Source organism: Balaenoptera physalus (assembly GCF_965194825.1).
Source record: "Balaenoptera physalus genome assembly, chromosome: 3".
NCBI lineage: Eukaryota > Metazoa > Chordata > Mammalia > Artiodactyla > Balaenopteridae > Balaenoptera > Balaenoptera physalus.
Window position 1 is genome coordinate 101,188,628 of NC_138890.1, and position 22,533 is coordinate 101,211,160.

General features: G+C 36.4%; 1 protein-coding gene across 19 annotated transcripts in view; it reads left to right on the forward strand.

Moving 5' to 3' along the window:
• The window catches only part of MCTP1 (multiple C2 and transmembrane domain containing 1), a gene marked incomplete at its 3' end in the record, with an annotated part of 550,519 nt that overhangs the window by 268,176 nt on the left and 259,810 nt on the right, over window positions 1-22,533 (forward strand). The window lies entirely within an intron of this gene.

A 22,533-nucleotide genomic window follows, 5' to 3' on the forward strand; every position in this document is an offset into this window, starting at 1 on the left:
GTAGTGTATACAGGTGTCAAATTATAAGGCTGTACACCTGAAACTTACATAATAAAAAAAACAGCAGCAGCAAAAGTCCATGTTGTGAACTGAGTATGGAGAGGAATGACCTCTGGGAGCTAAGAGCTTCAGTCTTATAGCTGCAAGGGACTAAATTCTGCCAACGACCTGAATGAGCTTGGAAGAAGATCCCGTGGTCCAGATGGAACTCAGCCAAACTGACACTTGATTGCAGCCTAGTGAGACCCTTACCCCTGAGCTCCCTGTTACGTCAAGCCTGACCTACAGAAACCTGGAGATGGTAAATGTGTGTTGTTTTAAGCCACTATGTTTACGGTAATTTGTTACACTGTAATAGAAGACTAATACAGAGTCTAAGCTAAGGAGAGAGACCTTCTTTGTCTTTGCTTCCATATTGTCCAGCCTGTTTCAATCCTTCTGGAAAATACTCTTTAAAAAAAAGTCTTTGAGCCATTGGACTTAACCAAATCTTAAAAAGTTTCCCTTAATGAGGGTAGAGGTAGAGAACCAAATAAATTAACGTATGGAATTATCAGATGCCAAGTTTTTTCAAAAACCCACTTCCAAAAAATTATTTCTGCGGCATCCAATGAACAGAATTGCTAAAGAGCACTTTCATTTCACTAAAACATTAACATTTAGAAAATATATTCATTAATTCTTGAGGCAGCAACCACTTGAATACAATAGAACTCAGTTGTCACATTCTAAATGGAAATGGGGATGTTAGGGAAGATTGAAATGACTCAGAAAAAATGCACTGCTATTCTGTGAAGACTTACAAATCAGCCCAGAAAAAAAAAAGGCCTCAATATCCATTAACATAGAGGTATTTTTAAAAGATATATCTCCATCTCAAGAATAAATATTAATATAAACCTTCAGTGTTTTTAGTATCCATGAAAAGTAGATTTGCCTTAGCTTGGAAGAAACTAGTTTAATAAATTTATAGTGAAACAACTTGAAAGAAAATTAGTAAATTGAAATATAAAAATAAACATCACTAGCCTAGGAGAACAGTTTTGTCACACTGTACAGGATTAATGTGTCTGACAGTAGCAAAAAGCGAATTAGTTATTTGGACTTTATAATTTTTACAGACTTGTGTAGTGAGAATATAATTAAATGTGAAAGGCTAAAGCAAACAGAGTAAGCCCATAAAACTCCCTGTGTAAAACTGCCCTAAGCATGAGGAAGCTCTCCAAGTGATCTTCCGTGTAACACTGAAAGCTCTGGGGCTTTCCTGGAATCATACATTTGACTTATCAAAAATACTGTGTTACCTCCTAAACACCAGTGACAGAGTGTACTACTGTTTTCTATTCATACTCATTGTGTGTTCAGGTTATGCAGATGCTGGTGGTGATTATCTCGAGGAGGCCCAAGGTGTAGCCCACACTACTCCATCATTAAAAGACCTCTATTGTGTTGTTTTTGCCCCTGAAATGTTATTCCCTGTGCCAATCTAAGGCAGATTCTACTTTCAATTTGTACTCCCTTTGAAAACTCTATAAATATTGCCTTTTTGAGAGTTGATCTTCAACATAGGTCAGAGGAACTTCTTAGAACACCAGAGATATGAAAAGGAACACAGAAAAGCACAAAGTGTAAAAAGGTTAGAAAATCAAATCCCATGAACATTTGCTGAGCACCTAGTCTGTGCAATGACTGGCACGCTGCCAGTTCAAGGAAGCACCCTTCACACCTGGAGTTCTGTAACACAGCAGCCCTGCAAAGTCCTGTGTTGGGAGTGACACAAGTGACAATGGTGTTAATAATAATTGTAACTATCAATTAGAGAATCTATACTATAAAATAATAAAACAATATCGTGAGAAATCATTTTGAAGTTTCGGTGGGTTGAAACATGTAAAGTGACAAGAGTCATGCCTGGCCTATAGTAAGCAGGGTAATAGGTGTTAACTATATTAATAAAAATAACAACTACAAATGGACCTAAGCACAGTGCTAAGGTGTTTTGAAGTTTGAACTACTGGTTGTCAGGGAAGGAAAAACAACCACCCTGTATTACATCCTTAGTAAAACAGATGATGATCAAAGAACCGAAGTTTGGCAGAGGCCCATGATAACACACGCCAAAGTGGATGCTTTGCTACAAAACATGGAAAACAAGAGAGAAGTAGGGAGGTAAAGGTTGAGGAAGTAAATAAGAGCAGACTATTTATCTATATGTGCAGGGAAAAAAATAATAAAAACAATGATAGTCACATTCTGCATTTCTAAAATTTTTATTTTTCATACTTTTAAAATTTCATTCTGGCTACAGAGCCAGAAAAAGCCGGACCGCTCAGCACATGATTTGAGAGTTCAGTAAACAGAATTTATGAAATAACTATCACAAATCAATGAAAAATTAGAGAGTAGGACATGGGTTTGGAATTCATTTTTTTAGATAAAAAGCTCCAGAACTGGGAGAATTTGTAAAAATCTGTGATACGTTGATGATGGTAGCATTGTTGCCAGTCCTTAGGGCAAGACCTTTGATCTCTATACTGCACTTCCAATTAGGGATGGTAGATGTGAAAATTTTAAGAGCAGAAAAAATAAAAAATAGATCTTATTTATAACAAAATGAAATTTGAAAATGTTAATGACTGGGGCTTCAAATCATTTGTCCCATTTAAGGTGGTGTTGAGATTCAACTATCAACATATTTGCTTATCAATTATTATATTCAATTATCAATTATCAATTTAATGTCAATATTCTATATTAACAATGTATGTCAATCATATATTGACATTAAATAGTCTGTTTTACTGGCCTGTGTTATTAAGGGAAGAGGAGCTATTGTTCATTCACTAAAGAAGGTACTTGGTTACATTTGCCACTCATGCACTTTTTTTCCCTCAATTTTTGGTTGTTTGATCAAATTAGTTTATTGGATTTGCCTTTTAAGATCACTAAGATTTGCTCATTTTCCATAAAATATTATTTTTTCCCAGCTTCATTGAAGTATAATTGATGAAAATTTTATATAAAGTATATAATATGATTTGTTTTTTAAATTTAAGTTTTTAAAATTTTGTTGAAGTATAGTTGAAACAATGTGATCTTTTGACATATGTATATATTGTGAAATGGTTACCCCAGTCAAGCTAATTAGCATATCCATCACCTCATATAGTTACCCTTTTATTTTGTGGTAAGAACATTTGAGACCTACTCTCTTAGCAAATTTCAAGTGTATAATACATAATTTTTAATGTATTACAATATTATGTATATATCATACATAGTATAATGTATTAACTTATTATCATTAATGTGTCGTAATCATCATGCTGTACATTAGGTCTCTAGAACTTATTCATCTTATAACTGAAAGTTTATATCCTTTAACTAACATCTCTCCATTTGCCCCACCCCCAATTCCTGTTAACCAACATTCTACTCTCTGTTACTGAGTTTGACATTTTTAGATTCCACATATGAGTGAGATCATGCAGGATTTGTAGTTCTGTGTCTAGCTTAGTTCACTTAGCTTAATGACTTCCAGATTCATCCATTGGTTCACAAATGGCATGATATCCTTCTTTTTTAAGGCTGAATAATATTCCATCGTATGTATATGTATATATACATACTTGTCCTCTTGGCCAACTCAAGTTTCTAGCCAAGAGCCTTTCCCTGAGGACTATGTTCTTTGCTGAAGGCCATATTTTAATGGATTTCTTGACAAGCAAAAATGAGTCCAGAGCATTTAAGATAGTGAGGGATGGTGACTAAGGAAGAATAGGAGAGGGATCAGAGGGTAGTAAGTCTGGAAACGTATGGAGGATGCTGACAACCTGATTCCAATATTTGGAAGACTGTTACTTAAAAGAGGGATTATTTATTTTTTGCTTTAAATCTGGAATCTAGAAAATAGATTTAGGTCTAATTGGGGAGAGTCTTGATGAAGTAGATATCTGACTCATTTCCACGGAAGAAATTCCTAACAATTTGAGTAACTCTCTATTTATAATGCAGCACCGAGCTCATCAGTTGCATTGTGGCAGAGACTGCTTATTGTCCACCAGTATTCTTTTCCTCCAACTTGCGTCACAGAGCTCCCATGTTTTAGGTAGGCATAAGTTTTATCAGCTAAAGCTGGCGTTTACCAACCTCCCTTGCAGCTAAGTTCTAAGGTCTGGCCAATGAGATGTAAGCAGAAGCCGTATGTGCTACTTTGGGTAGTGCAACTTCTGGATCATACCCCTAAGACAAATACACAAGTGTTTCTCCAGCCTTCTTCTGTCTTCCTTCCAGTTGGGAGATGAAGAGAACAAGAGTTGTCTTGAATGCTGTATGATCTCACTTATATGTGGAACCTAAAAAACAGAACTTAGAAAATAAAGACTAGATTGGTAGTTGCCAGGGGCTGAGGGATTGAAGAAATGGGTGATGGTGATCAAAGGATCCAAACTTCCAGTTATAAGATTAGTAAGTACTGGGGGTCTAATGTACAGCATGGTGACTGTAGTTAACAATATTGTATCATATACTTGAAAGTTTCTAAGAGAGTAGATCTTAAATGTCCTCACCACACACATACACACACACAAAAGGTAACTATGTGAAGTGATAGATGTGTTAACTAACCTTATTGTGATAATCATTTTCACAATATATACATATATCAAATCATCATGTTGTACACCTTAAACTTACACAATACTGCATGTCAGTTATATCTTAGTAAAGCTGGAAAAAAAGAGTAGCTGTCTTGGACCAAGGGTCAGAAGCCTCACACTGAGAATGGTGGAATTGTTGTATTGGGTTAGGATTACCTTTCCCTGTATGGTTTTGCATGAATGGAATGAATTTCTCTTAGTTTAATCCACTATATTTTTTTGATCTCTTTGTCATGGCAGCTTAGACAGCCCTCTAGGTAATACACTGACACCCTTTATAAGAAAGTCTTTCATTAGGTTCAACTAAGTTTCCTTCTACTAGTTTTCTCAAAAATTTCTCTAACTACATCATAAATGTGTTCTTCAAGGTAGACTCATTAGTTTTCTATTGCTTTCTAAGTAATTTCCATGAGTTTAGCAGCTTAAAACAACATCCATTTAATAGGTGGATTACAAATTCTGTAGGTCAGGAATCTGGGCATGGCGTAACTGGGTTCTCTGCTCAGGGTCTCACAAGGCCAAAGTTAAGGTGTCAGCTGGACTTAACATTAAAAACTGGAGCTCAGGGTCATTTTCCAAGTTTATTCTGGGCCTTGGCAAAATTAAATTCCTTGCAGCTGGAGGTCTGAAGTCCCTGTTTTCTTGCTGTCTGCCAGCCAGGGTTTGTTTTTCTTTTGAGCTCCTAGAGGCCAGTCTTAGGCCCTTTTCTTTTGACTCCCTCCATCTTCAAGTCAGGGACAGTGTGTAAAATCCCCCTCGTGCTTCAAATCTGATTTTCCTTTTTGCTGCCAGGTAGAGAAAACCCTGTGCTTTTAAAGGAGATTAGATTAAGCCCACCCTCACAATCTTCCTTTTGGTGAACTCAGAGTCAACTGATTAGTAACCTAATTACATCTGCAAAATCCCTTTCATCATAAAGTAGCAATAATCACAGACATATCATATTCACAGCCCAGGGATTGGGATGAGAAATCTTAGGGGTGCATTTTAGAATTCTACCTACCACAGTAGGGAAGACGTTTACCACCAGCTCCCAATAAAGGCTATCTCATTGTGTGCTGGGCAAGCCAAAAACATTTAATAAATTCTCATTGCCTTAAATATGCTATTTTAGTGATGAATGTGGCTGGCAAATCTCCTCTGATGTTATTATACTAATATCAAGATAAGATAATATTGATATCAACAGGAGTCATAACAGATTCTAAAAATAATTTCTATTTGATTATAGTTATGTGTAGCTTATAAATCTAAATTTTAAAGGATGTACTGTAGATATAAAGATGAATGTAAGAATTCACATTCATTGTACATGCATTATTAACCTGTAGGTTGACATTGTCAACATATTTCAGACCAGTTAGTCTTTAAAAATTGTTTTGAGTAGTTTTTGAAAACAATACACTTGCCCTTTTATAATTGGCCCTTTGAGTACATCCTGTTTTATTTTGGTATATTCGCTGATAAAAGACTGATCACTTGACATTACGTGAGGCAATCTTAAAATATTTTTATCCATTGATTTATTTGCTCTTCTCTTTTAACTCACTTGAAGAAAAATCCCACGTCCTTACCAAGGATCTGTAGAGTCTCACATAATCTGTTGTCCCTCCAAGCTCTGATTTCATCTCCCACCACTCTCTTTCCAGGTCACTCACTTTATCCACACTAGAATTCTTCAGGGCCACTGCACTTGCTGCTTCCTCTGCCTGAAATGCTCCCTTATTGGTTCAGGTCCCTTTTCAAATGTGTGCTCATAGGTGAAGCTTCTCCTCCACATCCTATCTAAAATACCAGGCCCCTCTTACTACCATCCCTTCACCTGTGGCTTCATCTTCCTTCCCACATCTATCATTACATGACATGTTACCTCTTCATTGGCTCTTTGCCTGATTCCCTCCACTGCAACCAAAGATCCTTGGGAGTGGGGACTTTATGATCTGCTGGATCCCCGGGACCTAGCAGGACCAATTTACATAATAGACATCCAGTAAATATTGTTAAATGCATCAATGTATTTCAGAAAAGGAAAAGTATACCAGCTGGAGAATTCCTTTACTCTGCAAACTAGCACAAGTCTTGTATTAAGAAAGAGCCCTGTCTTCTTTTAAAAACTAACAAAACATTAATGGAAATGGGAAGAGTAGCAAGTCTGGCAGAAAGGCAGAAGGCAAGAAAGAGCGGGTCATTGAGAAATGCAGTGCCTAGGTTGGTTCTCCAGTTTTTATTAGACTTACCAATGCAGACCATGGACTTTTTCCACACCCTGTCAGAGCATTGAAGGGAATGCTGTGTTGAAGACAGGAACAAGGATTCACAACACCTACTACTATCCTGTATCTGCCGTCTTTGCTTCTATCGGTGACGACATGCTTTAGCAGGATAATTGCAAGTTTTGAAGTCACTTGTCACATTAAAAACTTATTAACCATTTTTAGCATAAGGGATGAAGATTTTTTTCATTGTTCCTCAAGTATTCTAGTTACATTGTAGGTGTTAACATTTTGCTTTGCTTATCTTTTTTACTTGCTTGTAAAACTTATATAACCATTGACTACATCAAATAATAAGATAATTGAAGAAAAGGCTTTAATTAATAATCTGGAGACATGGATTTTAAACTTGTATTTTGAAAAGAAAATAATCTTTTACTTGTGGAAGCATATCCTTTAAAATTTCTCTCATTGACAAACAGTTGACAAGAAATCAGCTTATTGCATCTTTGTTTTGATGACCTCAGATATATCATTGCGCCGATGACTGTATATATTAAGGACTCCACATGCTTGAAAGGGGTGTCTGTGAAACAGGGACTAGCTATGTTCTTATAGCTCTAGAGATCCGGAGGAGGCATCTTAGCTCTATAACATACACTTTATAACAGACCTGTCCAAAATAAAATACTACATCACAAAATGTATGTGTTCAATAAATACTGAATTTAATTTTAAAGTGCTGAGTTGAAAGTATTCAAACTGTCTACATTCTGTCCACATGGGCATCTGTCATCTGTTACTTTTATAGTTGTGAACCTTGTATTCAGTGAAGGACTAGATGAGGTCTCTTCCAATTCTAAGACCTCATGTTTCTATAAGACTATTCAGTCATCACTGAGTTGTGAAGGGAAAACATTGCTGAATGAGAAGATGAACATCCATAATATGACTTTATTCATTTTATCGCTGTTATTAATTAAAATAGGTAAAACAACTAAAACAATAGAAATGATCTATCTAAAATATATCTGTGAATACTGTTTTAAATGTGACTAAATTCTATGAAAATGATAAGGTAGGCTATAACTATTATAACTCCTTAGAATTTTATTTTTTAATATTAACTCTGTAAAGAATCATTATTTGAATAAACTATTGATCCCTTGCTGAGATATTTTACAAATTGGATTTTAAAAGGATTTTCAAAAACTAAGTGTCAGTGAAGTTCTTTTTTTAAGGGCCTTAAATCATGCATTTAAAAAGATTATTTGCACCAAACAATGTAATCATAGTGTGATCTGGCTTAGTTTTTGTTTTTGTTAAGGTAAATAATTCTAAACAGATAAGCCCCATATATCAGTCATTTAACGTAATACAGTCTTATATCTTGATCTGATCACAGTCTAGTAGGGGTCAGTGATGGAGGGTGGGTCCTGACTCTGCTCCACACAGTCATTACGGGAACCAGCTTTTTTCCCATCTAGGGTTACTACCTCCCTTCGGTCCTCAAAGTCTTTTCTCTTCAGGCTGTGGATGGGAAAATAGAATAAGACTCACACATGGGAGGTTTTTCATGGGCCAGGCTTAGAATTGGTGCATATCATCTTCTGAGCTTACTTTCAGTTGACCGGAATGCAGCCACTTGGCTGCTCCTAATTTTATAGGAGGCTGGGAGCTACTGGCCAGCCGTGTGCCCAGGAAGAAGAAGAAAACATGGATATTGCCAAGCAATCTCAGGCTTGGCTACAATCCACCTTTCTGGTCACCAAATATCTGGTTCACTCTTGCTCCTGAACGTAGAAGATGTTCACCCTTCTTCAAGGCAAACAGCCCAGGGTCCCATATGGTCCCTGTATCCAGCTCCAAATCAAGGATATCTGAATAGAGGGAAATCCTTTATCACGTCCAAATGTGGTTCCTTGTAGCCCCGTGGACTGTGAATCTGCCTAACACTTCCCCATACACGCCCAGTATATAACAACCAAAAGGAAAGCATGGGAGACTCATAGCAGTTACTTGTCCATAGCATTTCTGAAATCCCCAATGACGGGCTTTATGAAGGTCACTTACCTGGAGAATAGGGAGATTCCTTGACTAGAACGCTACAATTTGGGGAGAATCCCCTTGTCTATTGTTCTCTGTAGCAACTAGCTCCACCATCTGGGAAGTTCTTTACCCTTTATTATCCTCTGTAGCATATCTGAAATGGGCATGGAGGAGCCTGCCCCCTTGGGAACTGCACTGCATCCAAACCCTGCTTCCTGCTGGTGCAAGATCAGGGATCTCAACCAGGTGAGTTCTTTCTCTCAAAAACTGAGTAGGCTTCGTGCGCCAGCAGCCACACCCAGTATTCTTTCTCCTCAAACATGACTTATTCCTTTGCTCCTCCCTTTCAGTGTAATGGAAGCTACCTTAAGGCCATCGTGCTTGGGTGGGAGGGCCAATCTGACCTTGGCCTCTAGACATTTTTAATGAGCTTTTGTTGTTCAAAGTCGTTTTTAAATTCTTTACTCCCTTTCATTTCTACTTGTGGATCAGCCTATTTTCTCCTGAATTCATCTCTTATGATTACTTACTAAAAGCAACCAATTTCAGAAAATACACACCTTCATTCTGGCTCTTCCCAACCATGTCCCCTCAAGCTCAAGTTCAATGGCAGGCAGCCTGCCTTTCGGGTTACCATAGGAACAGTTTTACCACATGTCTACCATGGCCTAACGAGACTCTACAGCCTTCCTTGCTACCCACCACCCATCCACTAAGTCAATGTCACATATTTTAGGGATTCTTTTTTTTAATGTCAGCACTCATTCTTAGAATCAATTTTTGTATCAGTTGAGATAAGTAGTGTTAGGACCTGTAAAAGATAAACACCCAAATCTCAGTGCTTTAACAAAATCAAAATTTATTTATTTTTATCACTTCGTTGTTCGCTGTAAGTGATAGTAGGGCTTCTGTTTCATTTGGAAACACCAGGCTTTTTCTGTTGTGTGGCCCTGCCCTCATCTAGGTTCTCAATGTTGGGGGAAAAGAGAGAGAATTGCATATAGGAATATGTCATGGGCTGGTTGGGCCTAGGAGTGGCATTCAACTTCTGCTCATAGGCCATTGGCCAGAACCCACTCCTCAATAACAATAGCCACACCTAAATAAAAGGAATCAAAATGAAGTTTAGCTTCTTGCCTGTGAAGGAGAGGAAAACACAGATGTCAGTGAAGGGTAGCAGTTTCAGCCATAATTTCTCTGTACACATAAAAATAACCTTCCTTCTAAACATTTTGCATAAAAATATGACAGCTTTTACTATATGTTTATTATATCTATTTATTGGACATATGACATAAAATGTTAGGAGAGATATGTCATAAGCATATTCATTGACCTTTATTCTGGTATGGTTTCTAGTTGATTGTTCTGAATAAATATAAATCAATCAATCAGTCATATAAATAAACACTATAAGCAAATTGCTACTACAATGAGATTGTCTAAAAGCACTTTGTAAAACTAGAACAGATTGACCATTTTGAGGAATCACAATGAATGTCAATTACTGTAGTTTGGGAAAGTGGCAATGGCAAAATGTGTACTGTTGCAGAAATGATGGCACAGTGCTTTTGTGATATTAAGCTTTACATATTTCAGATTCAGTATTTGAGAATAAAATTCAATGAGATTCCTAGAATCACAGTGAATAAGAGTGGGAAAAAAAACACTAAGAAATAAAGGGTGTGCAATGTAAGTACTGGTTACCTCATTAGTTTCTGTTATTTTTTTGAGATAGTACAGATATTCGTTCATTCAGTTATACAGGAGTGTTTTCAGTCAACCAACATTTCTTGATCACACACGATAACCCAGGGGTTGTATCAAACATCAGGGATCAGAAATTAAACCAGGCCTCAATGTGACAAGTGTTATTTGCGGAGGATGTTAGGGAGCACGTGGGAATGGCCTAATAATGTCCATGGGATGGCTCAGAGAAGATGTCCAAGCAGTGGTGAGGCTTGTACTTAGTACTGAAAGAGAACTAGGGATGATGGAAAAGGTCATTCAGGGCAAGGGAAAGAGATGAAGAGGGGCACAGACATTGGAGAGAAGCTGTGGGTTTGAGGTGCTGCAAGGTGTTCTGTAGATTAGAAGTCTGGTGAAAGATGAGTCTGGAGAAATTAGCAAAGAAATACTTGTATGTCGTGCTAGAGAGTTTGAACTTTATTCTGAAATCAATGAGAACAATGAAGAATTTTAAAGCAATGGAGTAACATCAGATTTTTGTTTCAGAAAAATTTCTAGCTGTAAGATTTTGGAGGAAGAGTTGAAGTGGGGAAGACTAGAGCAAGGAGATAAAGAGGAGACCATTGACTTTTCTTTTTTCTCACATTGCATTCGTGAATATGCTAAGGAATGGGTTATTCAAGTACCATGCATTTGTGATGCATTTTAGTCATACTGTAATATAACTGTCTTGAAATTGGTTCAGGTAATGACAGTAATCAATCAAGGAGTCATAAAACTGTTTTGATTGTTGTTACTTACAGTTTTGATTGATGAAGAGGATTTCGTTTTCTTTATAGAGTAATAGTGACTTTTATTTAGTGGATATGTTCTATGGGCTCCAGTCATTTTAATGTCGTATTTTATGGTACTTCCTTATACATAGGCTTATTTATGTAATCTTTATTATTATTTATAGGCTATTTTTTCTTGATTTAACAAATCCAGTAGAATTGCTATCTCTACATAACTAGGAGGAAGAAGTACCTTGAAAATAAGCATTACTTTTCTGCTATATATTCATGTATTCTTAAATGGTTAAGGAAAGTAGCTAAATAATAATTGTTACCTCAATTTCAGTTGAGGTAACAGAGAACCCCAGTTTTAGGCGTCTGAATAAGTGCCCAGCTTAGCAAATATATTAATAGTAATGTATGTATGTAATATTAATGTTTGTATTCATACAGTCAACGAATATTTATTGATAAGTTGAGTACCTGCTCTGTGGTAGGTTCTGGGATGCACAAGAGGTCTCTGCCCTCATGAGATTTCTGTCTCATGGAGATAAAAGGCCCTAAATAAATCATCTCCCCAATCAGATTCAGTCATGCTTGTCTAACTGCTACTCTGATGTGATAACAGTTCAGAATTAATGTTTGCCAAGTTTAGTGAGATCCATGGCTTCCTAGTATGGAATCCAGTTTCTGATGGGGGCACCTTACGGGACGGCTAAGCTCAGAAATGATCATTTTTTAGATACATGGGACAGGTCGGTTGATTTGTTAGACTTAATGGTGTAGTAAACTTGGAATCTAGAATCAAATAGATCTTGCACTGAATTCTGGTGCTGTCACTTACTAGCCTTATGACTAGGGCAAGCAGCCTAATCTTTCTGAACCAGTTTACTCATCTATAAATTACTAAGAATATTAATTTATTCATCGATTGAACAAACATTTATTGGATGCCTCTGCTGTGCTGGTTTAACCTACCTCACAGGACTACAGTTGTAACTAAATGAAATATTATATGAAAAGCCCCAGGCACATACTAAATATTCAAGAAAATTAGTTTCCTCCCACCTCAACCCATTTTTTTTTCTTTACTGGATACTATCTTCCATTTTGTAAGTGAGAAACCCCTGTGCCCAGGAATGGCCACGTTGTAAGAAGAGGTGGTTCATACCACCTAGTCTTATGAAACTGAATTGAATAGAATTCAACCAAGACTGATTGTACAAAGTCAAATAAATCATTCCAATAAGAAAAACACTTTTCTAGAAGGAAGGTCTATTTGGAAAGTCTAGGAGCAGATGGCTTCACAGGTGAATTCTACCAAACATTCAGAGAAGAGTTAACATGTATCCTTCTCAAACTATTCCAAAAAAATTGCAGAGGAAGGAACACTTCTGAACTCATTCTGTGAGGCCACCATCACCCTGATACCAAAACCAGACAAAGATATAACAAAAAAAAGAAAATTACAGGCCAATATCACTGATAAACATAGATGCAAAAATCCCAAACAAAATACTAGCAAACAGAATCCAACAGTACATTAAAAGGATCATACACTGTGATCAAGTGGGATTTACCCCAGGGATGCAAAGATTTTTCAATATCTGCAAATGAATCAGTGTGATACACCACATTGACAGATTGAAGAATAAAAACCATATGATTATCTCAATAGATGGAGAAAAAGCTTTTGATAAAATTCAACATCCATTTATGATAAAAAAACTCTTCAGAAAGTGAACATGGAGGGAACATACGTCACCATAATAAAGGCCGTATATGACAAACCCACAGCTAACATCGTACTCAACAGTGGAAAGCTGAAAGCTTTTTCATTCAGCTTAATATCAAACAAACAAACAAACAACCCAATCGAAATATGGGCAGAAGACCTAAATAGGCATTCCTCCAAAGAAGACATACAGATGGCCATCAGACACATGAAAAGATGCTCAACATCACTAATTACTAGAGAAATGCAAATGAAAACTACAATGAGGTATCACCTCACACATGTCAGAATGGCCATCATCAAAAAAAAAAAGACCACAAATAATAAATGCTGGAGAAGGTGTGGAGAAAAGGGAACCCTCCTACACTGTTGGTGGGAATGTAAATTGGTGCAGCCACTATGGAGAACAGTATGGAGGTTCCTTAAAAAACTGAAAATAGAGTTATCATATAATCCTGCAATCCCACTCCTTGGCATTTGTCTGGAGAAAACTCTAATTTGAAAAGATACATGCAACCCAGCGTTCATAGCAGCATTATTTACAAAAGCCAAGACACGGAAGCAAACTAAAAGTCCATCTACAGATGAATGGATGAAGAAGATGTGAGATATATATATATCTATATCTATATATCTATATATATAGATATAGATATAGATATATATTTGAATATAACTCAGCCATAAAAAGAATGAACTAATGCCATTTGCAGCAACATAGATGGACCTAGAGATGATCATACTAAGTGAAGTAAGGCAGACGGAGAAAGAAAAATGTGATATGATGTGACTTATATGTGGAATCTTAAAAAATGATAAAAATGAACTCATTTACAAAACAGAAATAGACTCACAGACATAGATAACAAACTTATTGTTACCAAAGGGGATAGCAGGGGGTGAGTTCGCGATTAACATGTACACACTACTATATATAAAATAGGTAAACAACAAGGACCTACCGTATAGCACAGGGAACTACACTCAATATCTTGTAATAACCTATAATGGAAAAGAATCTGAAAAAGAATGTATATATATGTGTGTGTGTGTATATATATATATATATATATGTATAACTGAATCACTTTGCTGTATACCTGAAACTAATACATTATAAATTAACTATACTTCAATTTTTTTAAATGGTTAAAAAACTAAAAACAAACAAAACAAACAAAAAAAAAACCACTACAGGAAGCATATACTCTATCAGCCAACTTACCAAAAAAACACACAAAAACAAAAAAGGATCTGGAAGTTGCATATGTCACTTTACACATCTTGCGGACTCGGCCACATGGCCATACCCATTGCTTGGAAAATAAGGAATTCTCTAATGGAATAATCACATGTCCTGCTATACTCACAGAGACTCTATTACTAAAATGAAAAAGAGGAGAAATGGATGTAGGGGTTCAGTCTGCCACAGAAGCCAAATTAGGATCAGAAGGCTCCACGGTAAGAGTACGAGATAATAAAAATACACAAACACATGTGCAAAATCTCCTGGACAAGGAGAGGCTTTGAATCCTGACCCTGAGCCAGAGTTCTGGAGCCTGGGTTACCCACAGTAGTGCTTGTGGGTGCAGAAGATGGAGTGAAATGTAGTCCAAGAAGAATCAAGCGCCTGATTTGTACTTGACAGAGAGAACTCTGGCAGTGTTCAGAGGATAGATTAGAAGGCAGAAGGGAAACCAAGCAGAAGTCTCTTAGAATCATCTAGATAAGGAATGATGAGACAGTGGTGGCAGAGATGATTTCAAGAGATATTTTAAGAATTAGAATCAGAGGGCTTCGGAACATTTATCAGGTGAAATAGGCTAAACTGTGGTTGCAAGTGGAATTTTAATTAGAATTCCCAAGGCTTAGGAATCTTTATCCGTTAGGATAGGCTGAACTGCTATTATAAATACACCCCCAAATTATTTAATGGCTCAAATGTAATAGGAGTTTATTTCTCACCCATGTGATAGTCCAAGGCACGTGCTTCCGGTTGGCAGATAGCTCTCCTCCACATGGTGTTTCGGGAAATCAGGTTCTTACACCTCAAATTGCTTTTAATTTGTTACATTTTAAGAAACACATTTTGTTCACTGGCATATATAGCAATAGAAATAATACTGTTGTTGAGTTTATAACTCTAAATTGAAAGAAATGAAACAAAATAAGAATAAACAGATTATAGAAGTATCCATGGGGGAGACTCTCTGTGATAAAAGGAGTATCTCCTGGTTTTTAGCAGCATTCCATTGGGAGTTTCAGAAAATGAAATATTGCTACTCGAGTTTCACTGGTTTTCCACAGAAGATTTAACTTTGCTTTCCTAGAACCTTGATGATAATTTCCCAGATACATATAATCAGCAAATGATGCTCTGCCCCATTTTTAAAAATTGTATTCATTATTTACCCAAAAAGAAAAATATAATTTAGAAATATTTCCTTCAAACTTATTAATAAAAATGGTCTTCGTGTTTGACACAGTAATTTTTAGTTTCCTGAAAAATACACTTATGTGGAATGGCTCTTTCTCTGTCAAGGGCATGGAAGTGAAATCTTATCATAGATCCTTGACTTTCCTCAGAGAAAGTTGAGAAATCCCCTCACTTTAAAGGTTGAAAAACTATAGACAAGAGCAGTTAAATGACTTTTCTAAGACCACACTGCTTATAAGAAGCAAAAGTGACTTTGGTCAGTATTCTTTCCAGCACAGGACTTACTGTGAGCAGTGTCACAGAATCCACAAAGAAGAAAATTTCGGGGTCAGTGGAGTTAATAACACTCACTGTGACCCACAGATGGAAGGGGCTGCAGTCTAAGAAAACGCCATTGAAAGCAGTGATTAAAAGTTACTAGTGACTAATACATTCTTGTTGTATAAAATGGTACAATACAACATATATGGAAGCCAAAAAAAGTTACTAGTGACCCTCAAGGCAACAGTCTCAGAAAAGTATTGAGATAGCCAGAAGAAAAAGGATTGAGGAGAGTATAGATATTTAGGGTATAAAATTTTAATATTCTGATATTTTTTACATAGGAAAGTTCAATGCTTAACATTTTTTTAAAAAAATTATATTTGATCTTGTTTGGTTAGGATGGCTGTAAAAACATGGTAACATATTCTAGAAGAATTCCAGAGAAAATTGTTTCTCCTTAGGTAAAAATCATGCTTAAAGGATGAGGAGTATATTTATACCTCCAAAGTCTGTGCACTGATCACTGGTCACAGAGGGAGCTCCCAGAGGTGGGAGAAGCAGAGCCCTTTGGAAAGAATGACTCTGACATCCAGAGCACTCTTCTCTATTGCAGTTGCTCTTATGCCATAGATTAATATACAATTAATTAATAGTCACAATGAAAGCAGTATTTGTCTAAATCTGTGTGAAAAAAATGTAAGTAACCACCCCCTTCCATGTTTTAGTTTAGTTTTAGTTTTAGTTTAGTTTTAGTTTTAGTATTAGTTTTCATTCATCTCTGTGCTGTATCATGGTAACTTCATTAACCAGCAATTTAAAAATCACTGGAATATTCATATTCCTCATTATGGAAAAAGATTTTAGTTTCCTTTTATTTTATAACATTAAACCATATGTGATTATAAGCTTTTTGCATTTTAATTTTAATATAGTTATTTAGCCCTATGTAATGTTTCCACTGTAGGGCATTACAAATCTCAAAAAAAAAAAAAAATGAAGAAGGAACGAGACAGTTTAAGGAATAATTTTAATGTATAAATAAGGTACCTGTTTTGAAGATTTTTAAATCATTAATAAAAATAAATGTATATAAAGATATAATCTATTGCTCTGAGTATGCTTTGAACTTCTCTATTTTTACAGGCCTCTTTCAAGTGTGAAGGACCTTGTTATAGAACAGATATTTTCTCTGTTGTATTTGGTCAACAAAAGTAGCTAGCTTTAAATGTTTGTAGAAGGATTGAATACCATCAGGAAGATCCACCCTAAATTAGAATTCTTTTTAACTGTTCACACTTAATATTTATATTCACTTCTCTTTTTCTCTTTTGTCTTTTTTCTTCTTTCTTTTCATCTTCCTCCTTCTCCTTCTCATTCTCCATAAGACTGAGTTTCGATTTCGCATTGTTTTTGATTAAGAGTTAGCGTTATTGAAGAAGTATAAGCCCCTGAAACAGGAATAGCTGTTTCTGTTTCATTATATACTAGGTTTGGGATAAGACTGATTTAAACTTGTTAACCAGGAGGCTCATTTATTCTGAAAATGAAAAACAGGACACTCACTGCTATATGGCTATTTACATTTTAAAGAGCTTTCATACTATTTTAAGGAAAGGAAGACTGCCATCTTGTGTGTGCTGTGTTTATTGCTGCACAGAAGGGGACCCATTCAGACAAAGTTTAGTTCTATGTTGGACTTAAATTACATTAAAGGCTAAACAGTCACACAAAGTGTTGAAATGCTCAGATGTCCTGACTCTAAACAAACACAAACCATAGCTTGGGGACATGTTTTTCTTTACTACATGAAGAAACGTTATACAAACCATCTAATTCCTCTTTTTCAAACAATTTGATCCTAGGGTTCAGATATATACAATGAAAATTCCCTAGGTCTAAAATACTCTAGAATTTTTAAAGCACAGAATGTATAATTATAAGATAAAATAATAATGTTTTAAAATAAATTCTGAAGTTAATGCTATCTGATAAAATGAATGTGTGAAAGGTTGCTCTTGAATATGATATTAATAAAATCTGAATTTCATTTTGGGGCTAACACGTCCTAGTTTCTTCTTCTGTATTTATTTGCCCTGTTTACATTTTATTATCACCATAAAAAAGATTGCAATGAGGGTCACAGTCCAGCCAATAACAACAAAGCACAGGTTGCTAGAAAATGCCTGAGAACTGCCAAGGGTGCAGTAGAGATGCTTTAACTTTGAAGAGCCGAACCACAGGCCTCACAATAGTAATTTGATAAGTGTTTGTGCCATCTTGTGGTTGAATGCAATATTGCAACAAAACAGCACTGGCACTTGAATTTAATTTTTGAGTTTTTTGAACCAACAAACTAAATCTCTTTTGTGTGTGTGTGTGTAATATATTTGTTAAAGGCTAACCACAAATTAGTGGCTTGGATTTACTTGGAGTTTTATTATAATAAAATGACTTGAGTTCACTGGAAAATCTATTACAATAAAAGAACCTCCAAAACATGTGAAACTTCCTCATCTATGAAATATAATAAGGTAGCATTTCCCAAAGAGAGATCAGGGATTATTAGTCCTGAAAGATACACTCAAGATAAATAGGCTCTACGGTCAAAGACCTGACATACCCCCTTGGAGAGTAAAAGTGCACATTGTCTTATTTAAAAGCTATAGAAAATTAATCTGTTTAATTTTGTATTAAACCAGCATTTTCCAAATATGCTTGACCACAGAATTCCTTTTTAAAAAACAAATAATACCTATTAATATTACCAGGTAATAAAGTGACTACCTTTCAACATAAAAGATTAGAGCATTAGGTACAAATCTTTTACTGAAACTAAATTAAAAGAATGATGTCTCCAGTTCTCTGTGTTGGAATCACAAGCTGAAGGTCTTGAACTTTAAATTAAGGACTCTCAGTCAACAAAGGTCCCTCAGTTACAGTAATAAGTAAACAATTAGAAATTCCTTAAAGAGTTTTGACTACTAAAAAAGTTATTAAAATTTAATAATAGCACCCAGAGCCTCTGAATGATAGCTGGAAAGGGAGAAATGTAGCAGATTTTATTCTGTGGAGTCAAAACACAGCGGGAAAAGTCAGATGACTGACTCACCATGTGTGTGCATCTGGAGCTGTTTTCCTGTACTTATGACTGTGAAATTTGCTGACGTATGTGCCATCTCCAATCCAGGTTATCCTGTGGCCAAAGCCACACATTTACAATATATTTCACCATCATAATATCTTTTCAAAGTCCCTTAAAACAGCCTTTCTCTCTTTTTTATACCAAGCCCTGAGATCTTAGTGCCTATCAGAGTCAAAAATCTGTCCCTAAACCTTAACTTAACCCTTAGACCGACTCTTGTTATCTGGATTGTTATTTCTTCAGGCCGTTGGATATTTACTGTCTCAAGCGGCATCAAGGATACGATACCGAGCGTGAAAAATGTTGGTTGGAGGTGGCCTAATGTAATATTTAATTTAAAGTTCCAGCATCCTAGCTGTGTGACTTTGGGGAATTTACTTACCTGTTCCACACTATATATTTGTATGTAATACCACTTGAGGGTATTCAATAAATGCCAACAGAACAAATGAAACATGGTTTCCTCAACTGTAACCTAGATAACACTACAACTCACCTCACAGGCTCGTTGGGTGGTATGTTATATTTGACATAGTACGTGTTCAGTAAATGTTAACGAGAGTGATCTAGATTCCTTTTTGTAATTTAAGTTCTGCCATCAAGACATAGTGGATCACCCAGCAGGATTCTAGGAACGAGTTGTCCCTAATTCTAAGGGGATTTTGACAGTTAACATAGACAGTGGTTGAGGAAAATGTTTCTGGTAAGGAGCAAGAAACAGATTGCTTCTGAAAAAGATTTACATTTGAGTGTATAGGCTTCTGTGCTAAATCATAAGTTATGTCAGTTGTTTGCATAATAGCTAAATTAAATAGTGTGAGATACTAATATCAATAACTTAAGAAACACAGTCCAACTTTCTTGAAGTCACTTTTCTTGTAAAAGGCTTATTCATACCTTTTTTGGACCAAAGAGATACAAGATTGTTATACCTTGAAGGGGGTGAACGGTTTATGATGATGTGCCAGAGAGAGAATTGACTAGGCTCCAGATCTGAGTTCTAGTCTGACCTGGAGCAAACCACTTGACCTTTCCTACCTGGGTCATCTGTAAAACGGAGGCAGAAGTTAGACTCACAGAGGCCTTAGGGTGATTAAGACAGATAATAAGTGCGAGAGTTTTCTAAGCGAGAATAAGTTACTTGTCAATATTGGCATTATTTGTAGTGTCTAAATGATTGTTCAACATCTTTACATAATAATTCTGTGATGGTGTTTTAGAGTTAAAAAAGGAAAATATGGATGTCCATGTTTCCTAGAAAGCTGAGTAGAAGGAACCCTGGACTTGGCGTCTGAAGTGTAAATTTGCCTTTCATCCTGTTACTTGTTAGCTTCTTATGTGATTTGGTGCAAGTCACACTGAATCTCAGATTGTTTCTCACCTGCAATATAGGTTGATAATATATGCTTTCACCAACTTCACAGAGTCACTTTGAGGATGTATTTAATAGTACTGTCTACACTGTGAACTCTAAGGTCATTCATTTACTCATCCATTGAACAAATGCTTACTGAGTACAGGCTCTGCCCCAGACACTGTGCCATGTGCTGGGACAGAGTCCTGCCCTCGCAGGGGTTATAGCCAACGGGAAAATTCCTACAGTAAACTGGTAGACATACAAATTAACCTATAAGGAGCATAATGATTAGTGCTACTAAGCAGAAGAGCAAATGTCAGGAGAAAGTGACAAAGAGACCTAATTCAGATTGGGATGGTTGAGGAAGGCATTCCTGAGCAAATTGTACTTAAACTAAGACCTGGAAGATAAGAATTGTCAGCCAGGCAAAAGGGGAAGAGAATGGGAAGGAGGGACTTTTCAAGCAGAGAGCCTGGCTGGAATATGCGAAGCCTGGAAGCAGAGGAGAACTTCTAGTAACAGGAAAGCTGGAACAGAGTAGGGGCCAAAAATGAAGGTGGAGAAACAGCAAGTTCTATACACCATGTTAGAGATTTTGGATTTTATTATAGGTGTAGTTAAAAGGTGTTGAGGTGTGTTAAGCAAAGAAGGGGGAAGATTAAATTTGCAGGTTTAAAAGGTCAGTCTGGCTGCCATATAGAGAATTAATGGGGGAGGACACGGAAGCGTGGAGAGCCCAGTTAGGAGGCTATTATTATAGTTGCACAGCACAGAAATCATGGTAGCTGAACTAGAGTGGAGGAGAGTTAATCGGACTTGGTGGTGTCCTGGATGGAGAAGGAGGTATGGAAAGTAATTTCCCTGCGTCTTGCTTGAGGAACTGTCAAATAATGGAGCCTTTAATGCCCTGACAAAGCCTGAGGAAGGAGCAGGCCTAGCAGGAGAGAGGATCAAGGCCTGTGTTAACACTGGAATGTATATTATGTATCCAGGTGGAGGTGACAAAAGTCAGCAAGAAGAGAGCTCTACCACCCACATCATTAAGTCCTTAAGTCATTCAATTATTCACCAAATGTTTATTGAGGAACAGTATGTCTAATTCTGTACTAAGTGCTGGAGGTTTAAAAAACAGTGATACAAATGGCTCCGATCTCATGGAGCATATTGTATTTTAGCAGCTGCTAGTAGTTGCATAGATGATTTTAAAAATCAAAGACAAAACTGCACGACTGAGGAAATTCAGATGGGTACATGATGTTAATATCCCTCAAATTACATGCTATAACACTTCCACTCCCCGGGGTGTTCAGCCTGTAGCTGGGGATCAGGGCCTTAAAAAATAGCCATTTTAGCTGTTAAACATTTCGGTTCCATTGACTCCCTTAAAGAATGCATTGTAACAGTTTAGTATTAAGCCTACATTTACACTTATAAACACTTTTTAAAGTTTGTCTTGTTATAAAATCAAGCTGTCAAAATGGGAGTTTCACAAAATGGGAAGTCGTTATTTTATTAGACCCAGGTCTAGTCATACAAAAACAAGGTCTTCAATTTACTAGGGGAATGTGGAGAGTTTTGAGAGAACCCCCAAATGATTAAATAAGAAAATCCATATCCTATAAGGCAATCCTTATATTTAGCATAGATATTTATGTGTCATGGAGGTGAGTGGAGTATTGAGGAGGAATATAGGTAGTGAGTTTAAGTATATCAGCCTCATAATTTTAATACCTAACATTTATATGGTGCTTTACAATTTTCTGAGCCCCACTCATATTTTTCTTTAAATCGTGTAGACCATAGTTATCAACTGTAGTTTCAGGTTGGACAAAACAGAAAGAATTAAAATTTTATTCTAAGGGAGTCAGGTCATGTATAAAGAATTATTTTCTGAGGATGAAGATTGTCACACACTGGAATGATTTCCTTGGGGATGTTCCTGATTCACCTTTTCTAGGAATCCTTAATAACAGCATAGAGTTATGAGGCCAAGATTGATGTTATTCATCGGTCAAAATGAGAAATGGTATAATATAAATGAGTGTATATAGAGGCCCTTCCCTCTTGAAGTTGCAGGGAAAAAAAAAGCACAGGCGTTAGAGCCACACAGCCTTGGATAGAATCTTCACTCCGTCTCTTGCTAGCTGTGTACCCAAGAGCAACTTATTTGATGGCTCTTATTTCCTTTATCTTCATAGGGAGCTTGGGAGGTATTA